At 40.8% G+C, this 9,519-nt stretch overlaps 1 pseudogene; it reads left to right on the forward strand.

The window, feature by feature from the left end:
• Positions 1-8,999: 8,999 nt before the first annotated feature.
• LOC129506945 (ATP synthase subunit ATP5MJ, mitochondrial-like) lies at positions 9,000-9,181 on the forward strand (annotated as a pseudogene).
• The last annotated feature ends 338 nt before the right edge of the window (positions 9,182-9,519 follow it).

The raw sequence follows: 9,519 nt of genomic DNA on the forward strand, positions 1-9,519 counted from the left end.
CGGGTCTCTGGGATCACACCCCGGGCTGCAGGCGGTGCTAAACCGCTGCGCCACGGGGGCTGCCCTGTAAATCAATCTTAAAGAATAATTTGTGAGCTTGCTTTATAACTTTAAAGATATGTAGGGACACCTGGGTGGCTCAGCCAGTGGTTGAGTGTTTGCCCTCAGCTCAGGGCATGATCCCAGGACCCTGGGATCAAGTCCCACATCCAGCTCTCTGCAGGAAGCCTGCTTCTCCCTCTGCCTCTGTCTCTGCCTCTCTCTTTGTGTCCCTCATGAATAAATAAATATAATCTTAAAAAAAATAAAAACTTTAAAGATATCTAAAAAGTTATACGTTATTTGTTGCTAATAATGTTACAAGAGAGGGAGGGTAGGGTTTACTTAGTCATTGTACAGATGAGGGAAATGAGGCACAGAAAGTTTCAGTGCTCCCCCTTCTCTGTCTTCAGTTGCCATGAATGATACCATTACTTGTCTATTAGAGTCAAACAAACCAGACATTTGAAAATCATCCTTGACCTCTCTCTTTTCCATATGGCCTAAGTCCAATCAGCCACCATGCCTGCATCATTTTCATAATGCTCAGATGACATACCCTACCCTCTGCGTAGACTGTCATGACTGAGGCAACCATCACTCCATCATTTATATCCAGATTATTCCAGCAATGTAAAATGGACCAACCTGCCTCTGGTCTCACTAATGCCCAATCTCTTTCCCAACTACCACCATTTTGTGAAAAGTTAATCTGAAATGTCTAAGCCGGAGGAGGGGCAAGATGGCGGAAGAGTCGGGTCTCCAAATCACCTGTCTCCACCAAATTACCTAGATAACCTTCAAATCATCCTGAAAATCTACGAATTCGGCCTGAGATTTAAAGAGAGACCAGCTGGAATGCTACAGTGAGAAGAGTTCGTGCTTCTATCAAGGTAGGAAGACGGGGGGGGAAAGTAGAAATAAAGAACAAAAGGCCTCCGAGGGGTAGGGGCCCCGTGAGGAGCCGGGCTGAGGCCGGGGCGAGTGTCCCCAGGACAGGAGAGCCCCGTCCGGGAGAAGCAGGAGCTGCACCAACCTTCCCTGCGGAAAGGCGCTCGCAGGTAGTTAGAGCAGGACCCAGGAGGGCAGGGATGCCCTCTGGCTCCCTGGGGACACTAACAGACACCTGCGCCCCGGGGAGTGCGCCGAGCTCCCTAAGGGCTGCAGCGCGCACGGCGGGACCCGGAGCAGCTCGGAGGGGCTCGGGCGGCGGCTCCGGGAGGGGGCTGCGGGGCGGGAGAGCGAATCCAACAGCGCAGGCCCCGGAGCACAGGGCGCCGGGACACAGCCCAGGATCCGGCCTCCCCCCGGGACAGGCAGAGGCCGGGAGGGCCCAGGACAGCAAGGACGCTCCTGCCCCGAGCTGAGCAGATCAGCGGCCCCGCACCGGAGCCTCCAGGCCCTGCAGACAGAGAGCTCTGTAGTTACTGCGGGAGCTGACTCCAGGGCTCCAGAGCTGCCGCTGCTACTGTGGCTGTTCCTCCTGGGGCCTCACGGGGTAAACAACCCCCACTGAGCCCTGCAGCAGGCAGGGGCAGAGCAGCTCCCCCAAGTGCTAACACCTGAAAATCAGCACAACAGGCCCCTCCCCCAGAAGACCAGCTGGACAGACCAGTTCCAGGGGAAGTCAAGGGACTTAAAGCATACAGAATCAGAAGATACTCGCCTGTGTTTTTTTGTTTGTTTATTTGTTGTTTGTTTTTGGCTTTTTGATTTCTGTTTGCTTCCCCCACCCTTTTTTTTCCTTATTTTCTTTTTCTTTCTCATTTTCTTCTCTTTTCTTTTTTTCGTCCTTTTTTCTTTTTTCTTTTTCTTTTTTCTTTCCTTCTTTCTCTCCTCTCTTTTTCTCCTTTTCCCAGTACAACTTGTTTTTGGCCACTCTGCACTGAGCAAAGTGACTAGAAGGAAAACCTCACCTCAAAAGAAAGAATCAGAAACAGTCCTCTCTCCCACAGAGTTACAAAATCTGGATTACAATTCAATGTCAGAAAGCCAATTCAGGGGGGATCCCTGGGTGGCTCAGCCATTTAGCACCTGCCTTTGGCACAAGGTGTGATCCTGGAGTCCCGGGATCGAGTCCCACGTCGGGCTCCCGGCATGGAGCCTGCTTCTCCCTCCTCTTGTGTCTCTGCCTCTCTCTCTCTATGTCTATCATTCATAAATAAAATAAATAAATAAATATTAAAAAAAAGAAAGCCAATTCAGAAGCACTATTATACAGCTACTGGTGGCTCTAGAAAAAAGCATTAAGGACTCACGAGACTTCATGACTGCAGAATTTAGATCCAATCAGGCAGAAATTAAAAATCAATTGAATGAGATGCAATCCAAACTAGAAGTCCTAACGACGAGGGTTAACGAGGTGGAAGAACGAGTGAGTGACATAGAAGACAAGTTAATGGCAAAGAGGGAAACTGAGGAAAAAAGAGACAAACAATTAAAAGACCATGAAGACAGATTAAGGGAAATAAATGACAGCCTGAGGAAGAAAAACCTACGTTTAATTGGGGTTCCCGAGGGCGCCGAAAGGGACAGAGGGCCAGAATATGTATTTGAACAAATCCTAGCTGAAAACTTTCCCAATCTGGGAAGGGAAACAGGCATTCAGATCCAGGAAATAGAGAGATCCCCCCCTAAAATCAATAAAAACCGTTCAACACCTCGACATTTAATAGTGAAGCTTGCAAATTCCAAAGATAAAGAGAAGATCCTTAAAGCAGCAAGAGACAAGAAGTCCCTGACTTTCATGGGGAGGAATATTAGGGTAACAGCAGACCTCTCCACAGAGACCTGGCAGGCCAGAAAGGGCTGGCAGGATATATTCAGGGTCCTAAATGAGAAGAACATGCAACCAAGAATACTTTATCCAGCAAGGCTCTCATTCAAAATGGAAGGAGAGATAAAGAGCTTCCAAGACAGGCAGGAACTGAAAGAATATGTGACCTCCAAACCAGCTCTGCAAGAAATTTTAAGGGGGACTCTTAAAACTCCCCTTTAAGAAGAAGTTCAGTGGAACAATCCACAAAAACAAGGACTGAATAGATATCATGATGACACTAAACTCATATCTGTCAATAGTAACTCTGAACGTGAACGGGCTTAATGACCCCATCAAAAGGCGCAGGGTTTCAGACTGGATAAAAAAGCAGGACCCATCTATTTGCTGTCTACAAGAGACTCATTTTAGACAGAAGGACACCTACAACCTGAAAATAAAAGGTTGGAGAACCATTTACCATTCAAATGGTCCTCAAAAGAAAGCAGGGGTAGCCATCCTTATATCAGATAAACTAAAATTTACCTCGAATGACTGTAGTGAGAGGTGTAGAGGGACACTATCTCATACTTAAAGGATCTATCCAACAAGAGGACTTAACAATCCTCAATATATATGCCCCGAATGTGGGAGCTGCCAAATACTATCAACAATTAATAACCAAAGTGAAGAAATACTTAGATAATAATACACTTATACTTGGTGACTTCAATCTAGCTCTTTCTATACTCGATAGGTCTTCTAAGCACAACATCTCCAAAGTAACGAGAGCTTTAAATGATACACTGGACCAGATGGATTTCACAGATATCTACAGAACTTTACAACCAAACTCAACTGAATACACATTCTTCTCAAGTGCACATGGAACTTTCTCCAGAATAGACCACATACTGGGTCACAAATCGGGTCTGAACCGATACCAAAAGATTGGGATCGTCCCCTGCATATTCTCAGACCATAATGCCTTGAAATTAGAACTAAATCACAACAAGAAGTTTGGAAGGACCTCAAACACGTGGAGGTTAAGGACCATCCTGCTAAAAGATAAAAGGGTCAACCAGGAAATTAAGGAAGAATTAAAAAGATTCATGGAAACTAATGAAAATGAAGATACAACCGTTCAAAATCATTGGGATGCAGCAAAAGCAGTCCTGAGGGGGAAATACATCGCAATACAAGCATCCATTCAAAAACTGGAAAGAACTCAAATACAAAAGCTAACCTTACACATAAAAGAGCTAGAGAAAAAACAGCAAATAGATCCTACACCCAGCAGAAGAAGAGAGTTAATTAAAATTCGAGCAGAACTCAACGAAATCGAGACCAGATGAACTGTGGAACAGATCAACAGAACCAGGAGTTGGTTCTTTGAAAGAATTAATAAGATAGATAAACCATTAGCCAGCCTTATTAAAAAGAAGAGAGAGAAGACTCAATTAAAAATCATGAATGAGAAAGGAGAGATCACTACCAACACCAAGGAAATACAAACGATTTTAAAAACATATTATGAACAGCTCTATGCCAATAAATTAGGCAATCTAGAAGAAATGGACGCATTCCTGGAAAGCCACAAACTACCACAACTGGAACAGGAAGAAATAGAAAACCTGAACAGGCCAATAACCAGGGAGGAAATTGAAGCAGTCATCAAAAACCTCCCAAGACACAAGAGTCCAGGGCCAGATGGCTTCCCAGGGGAATTCTATCAAACGTTTAAAGAAGAAACCATACCTATTCTACTAAAGCTGTTTGGAAAGATAGAAAGAGATGGAGTACTTCCAAATTCGTTCTATGAGGCCAGCATCACCTTGGGATCCCTGGGGCGGCGCAGCGGTTTGGCGCCTGCCTTTGGCCCAGGGCGCGATCCTGGAGACCCGGGATCGAATCCCACGTCGGGCTCCCAGTGCATGGAGCCTGCTTCTCCCTCTGCCTGTGTCTCTGCCTCTCTCTCTCTCTCTCTCTCTCTGTGTGACTCTCGTAAATAAATAAAAATTAAAAAAAAGTACATGGTATTGAGTACAGATATTATGAAACAAGTCACAGTACAAGACGGTTTGTGACAGTGTAAATGCATACATTTTACATCATGTTAGCAAGTAGGTATCTACTACCTCGTCCAAATTACATGTGCTCCTCTCAACTCTTTAATCATGATTTGCAGTAATCTCTAATTCAAGAGAGATAAGTTTATAACTGATATATTTCAGAGCTATTTAGGACTTTAACACTAGGGAAAATAGGTTCTTTGCAAAAAAAGGGGAGGAGGCAAATAAAAGAGGGAAAAAATATATGATAAACACTATTGCCTGGAAATGACAAAGCTAGATGAAAAAAGGCAGCCAAACCTTTCTCCTTTTATGATTTGAAATTCAATAACCTGCATCTTTCATTGGTGCCAAATGTTGTACTTCCTACTGAGGAAAATAGTCCCTGAACTCACAGGACTTGTATTCTAGGACAGCTCTTATAAAGCTACAATGCATTATATAAATAGGTAATAAAAATAGCAATGAAATCATCTGCTTCCACATAATGTTAATAGTTAATAATTATTGAGTGTTTATTATATAATAGGCACTTCCTAGGCTCTTTTCAAATTAATTTATTCAATACAACAATCTATTATTATCTCTATTTGTACAGAACAGGAAACTGAGGCAAGGGAAATGAAGTAAATTGTCTGCTGGTTGAACCAATCAGGAAGTGGTAGAGACAGGACTAGACCTAGTTCCAGAGCTCTTGGTTTCAATCACTGTATTATCTTGCATCTAGATGTAATAAGAGTGACTTGCAACAATAAAAAAGAAAAATTATCTTATGGAATGAATTAATCAGTCTTTACTCCATATCACAGAGCACAAATTAACCACTTCAGTCTCACACATACCATATACAAATGTGGAAAATAGTAACATGTACTGTTGCAGGATCCAAATGAGGATTCAAGAATAGGACAGATATGAATGTGCCTAGCATAGTGATCGAAACAAAAAATAAATTTAATAAATACTGAATTTTTTAAAAAACATATACACAGATTATTCTATGGCCCCTTTCCCTATCTTTAAGCATTTGTTTAAAATTGGGCTGAAAATGCATAAAGATCACACTAAAATCTCCAAAGTACATAATAAATCCCTAAGTTATTGTCTACAACAGAAAAACATGTTATATTTTCACTAAATTACTTAATTTTCTTCCTGGGCACATAGGAACACTACATTTTGTAGCCCACCTTGTATCTAGGAGGAGCCATGAGATCTCTTTTGGCCAATAGAATCTGAAAGAATATGATGTATACTACATCTAAAACACTTCCAGATCTAATGTATTAGTTCTGGCAGATCAATTCTTCAAATGAGAACAACTAGAAAAATTAGATGGAATGGAAAAACAAAGCAAAACAAAACAAAAACAACTAAAAACAATCTCTTTGAAGCCATCAAAGATGTTAGAAGGCATGGCACTTATTTGGGGAGATGGAACTTAAAAGAAACCATGATGCTACCAAGCAGAAACAAATCACTGAAGTGAGCATGACTTTCTATACTACTTATATCAATCTAATCATTTACCAATGTGTATGATGACAAAGTGGCCAAATTTGGAGAGACAAGAGCAGAAAGCAGCTCCTGGGAAACAGAAAAGTTAAGCATATCTTTTGGCACTACATCACACTGGGGGATAAAATCAGAAGTTTAGTGTCCACTTCAGTGCAGAATCTCTGCAGGATCACAATCTAGAGTCAGAACAAAGCAAAAATGGACAAGATCTTACAAGGACTAGAAACTCAGCCTTAAATCAGCTTATTATTTGGCCAGAAAACAAACAAAATCTTTTATGGAAAAATATAACAGAATCCACAGACTCTAATATTTGTTAACAAAATGTGTGGCATTCAGTTCAGAGTTACCAAGTGTATAAAGAGATACAAAAGAAAAAGAATTAAGAGACAGATCTATGGGTGATCCAGATATTTGAGCTACCAGACACAGACTTTAAAATAACTGTGATTAGTATGTTCAGGAAAACTGAATCAAGATGAGGATTTCACCAGAGAAACTGAATCTGTGTAAAGTTAAATGGAAATTCTAGAATTAAAAAATATATATATAATTACTGAAATTAATACAACTTAGAATTCTATACCAAGTGAACATCAATAATAACGGTGAAAGTTTAAGGAGCTTGGAAGTCACCACTGTGTTCCAACAAGTACAAACTAAACAGACTAAAAAATCAACAACTCTCCTTGGGGGAGAGGGGAAGACAAAAGACAAACTGCTGCCCCCAGACTGGAGAGATGGGTGAACACAGATCACCAGAGCTTCCCAGAGCAGAGACTCATGAAGAAATTGCCACAAGAACCAGTGCTGGGGTAAGAAATTTTGAACTGTAATTGAAAGAATTGCTGGAGGCTCAGTGTAGACAACTATTAAAGTTAAGAACTCCAAGGGCACCAAGGCAGAGGGAAGATCCACAACATTGTGAGATTCACCTCTAGATGCTCAACCAGATTCCCATAGTAAATACTGGGAAAAAATCAATCCCCTCAGGCTTCCTGCAAGGAAAGAAAATAAGAAACCATTTTGAAATAAACCAGAGTACTCTGTTCTTCTTAACAAGGCCTGTTCTTAGGGAAATCTAGTTAACCAGAACCTAAGCTGCTGGGGTATTATCAAAGCCCAAATTGCCTGGGAAAAAGACAATACCCAACTCTAGTTCATTGGTGTCATCCTGTCTTACTTAAATGGGAAGAAGAAACAGAAAAGTCCTTGAGAAGTTCACTGCCCGAAACACAGGATCACTGAGAGATAGACCTAATCACTGGACTATAAAATGCTTCCCCTTTCCCAAACCTCTCCACCAGTAAAGGCCTATTCACTGGAGTTGCTTTTACCCAGTACCCATGTGTGATTATCAAGAAAAAATTAAAAGATATACCAAAGGGCAAAAATATAGTTTGAAAGGGCAGAACAAGCACCAGGATGCTTGGTACACCAGAAATGTACCAGATATGCCAGGGATATTGGAATCATCAGACTGAGTATTTGAAATGACTATGATTAATATGCTAAGAACTTTAATGGATAAAGTAGAAAGCATACAAGAACAGATGGGCAATGTAAGCTAAGAGATAAAAATTCTAATAAACAACCCCCCAAAATGCTAGAGATAAAAAAAGATTAAAAAAAACACTGTAAGAGAAATGAAGAATGACTTTCATAAGTTTATACAGACTGTACATAACTGAGGAAAGAATCAGTGAGCTAGAGGATATAGCAATAGAAACATCAAAAACTAAAAAGCAAAGAGAACAAAGATGAAAAATAGAGAACAGAATTCTAGGGACTGTTGGCAACTACAAAAGGTGTAATGTACACATAATGGGAATACCAAAAGGAGAAGAAAGGAACAGAAGAAAATATGGAACAATAATGACTGAGAATTTCCCCAAATTAATGTCGGACACCTATCCACAGCTCCAGGAAGTTCAGAGAACACCAAAGAGAATAAATGTCAAAATATCTACACCTAGGAATATCATCTTCAAACCAAAGAAAATCAAAGACCAAAAAAAAAAAAAAAATCTTGAAAGAAGAGGGAAAGCAAAATAACACATTATCTATAGAGGAACAAAGATAAGAATCACACCCTACTTCTCAGAAACCAGGAAAAAAGAGTGGAGGGAAGTATTGAGTATTAAGGGAAAAGGGAAAGAAAAAAAATAAGATATTTCATAATGGACAAAACCCAAAGAATCTGCATTACATGACTTTTTACATTGTTTTACTTTGTGAAAATTCATCATGAACATAATAACAGGGTTTTTTTCCTAAAATGTCTACAGAATAGTAAGAAGGAGGGGAGATGAAAAATAGCGAAGCTTTAATGACTATATTCACTCTCCCACTGCAAACCACCTGCCACAGGCTCAAGTTCTAGATAGGAAAACTAATTAACCTCAAGTCGTGTTCACAACTTTGCTAATTACAAAAGACTGGACATTTCGACTACTGGATTTTCAATTACCTAAATGTAACCAGAAAGTGCGTGGGGTTCCTGAGCCTTCATTCAGGGTCAGTGCTTTAAGAACTAGGCAATATTGCACTCAGTGACCTTTCCGAGTCATTGGCCGGGCAGATCCCTGAGGCATGCACCAGGGATCCTATACCAAATGTTTCAAAGTCTTTTAAAAAATATTTGGGTCCCCATGAAGCCCTATTCTACCCAAGTTTATCAAGAGATTTGAGTAGGAATGGGTTGATGGGCTTCATCATTTATAAAATTAGGAGTGATGATGAAGGAAGTAAAGCTCTGAAAGCTTCGAGTCCTGTACCTGCTCATGGTCATCACTAACCGGCTTTACTTAGAATACACATCAGATGGAACATCAGTCTGGCTGTAAATCTCAGTAAGCTCTGTTAGATGGGAACATGGAGCATTGCTGTAAACTTGTAAACATGTCATTTCCTTTGTGACATGCATAAAGGTATTTGTGAGGTACTCCAAACAAACAAAAAAATTGGGCAACAAAAAAGTGTTGTGCTTATAATTATTTTTTAAAAACCCTCCTGGGATGATGTCTGCTTGCTCTTTTCTTGTCTTTGCACTCAAGGCAGAAGATGCAGTGAAGGACCTAAGTCACAGCCTGGAACATAGCTGCCTCATCATGAAAACCAACTCTGGACTTTTTG

This window comes from Nyctereutes procyonoides, unplaced genomic scaffold, assembly GCF_905146905.1.
Source record: "Nyctereutes procyonoides isolate TBG_1078 unplaced genomic scaffold, NYPRO_anot_genome, whole genome shotgun sequence".
NCBI classification, from domain to species: domain Eukaryota; kingdom Metazoa; phylum Chordata; class Mammalia; order Carnivora; family Canidae; genus Nyctereutes; species Nyctereutes procyonoides.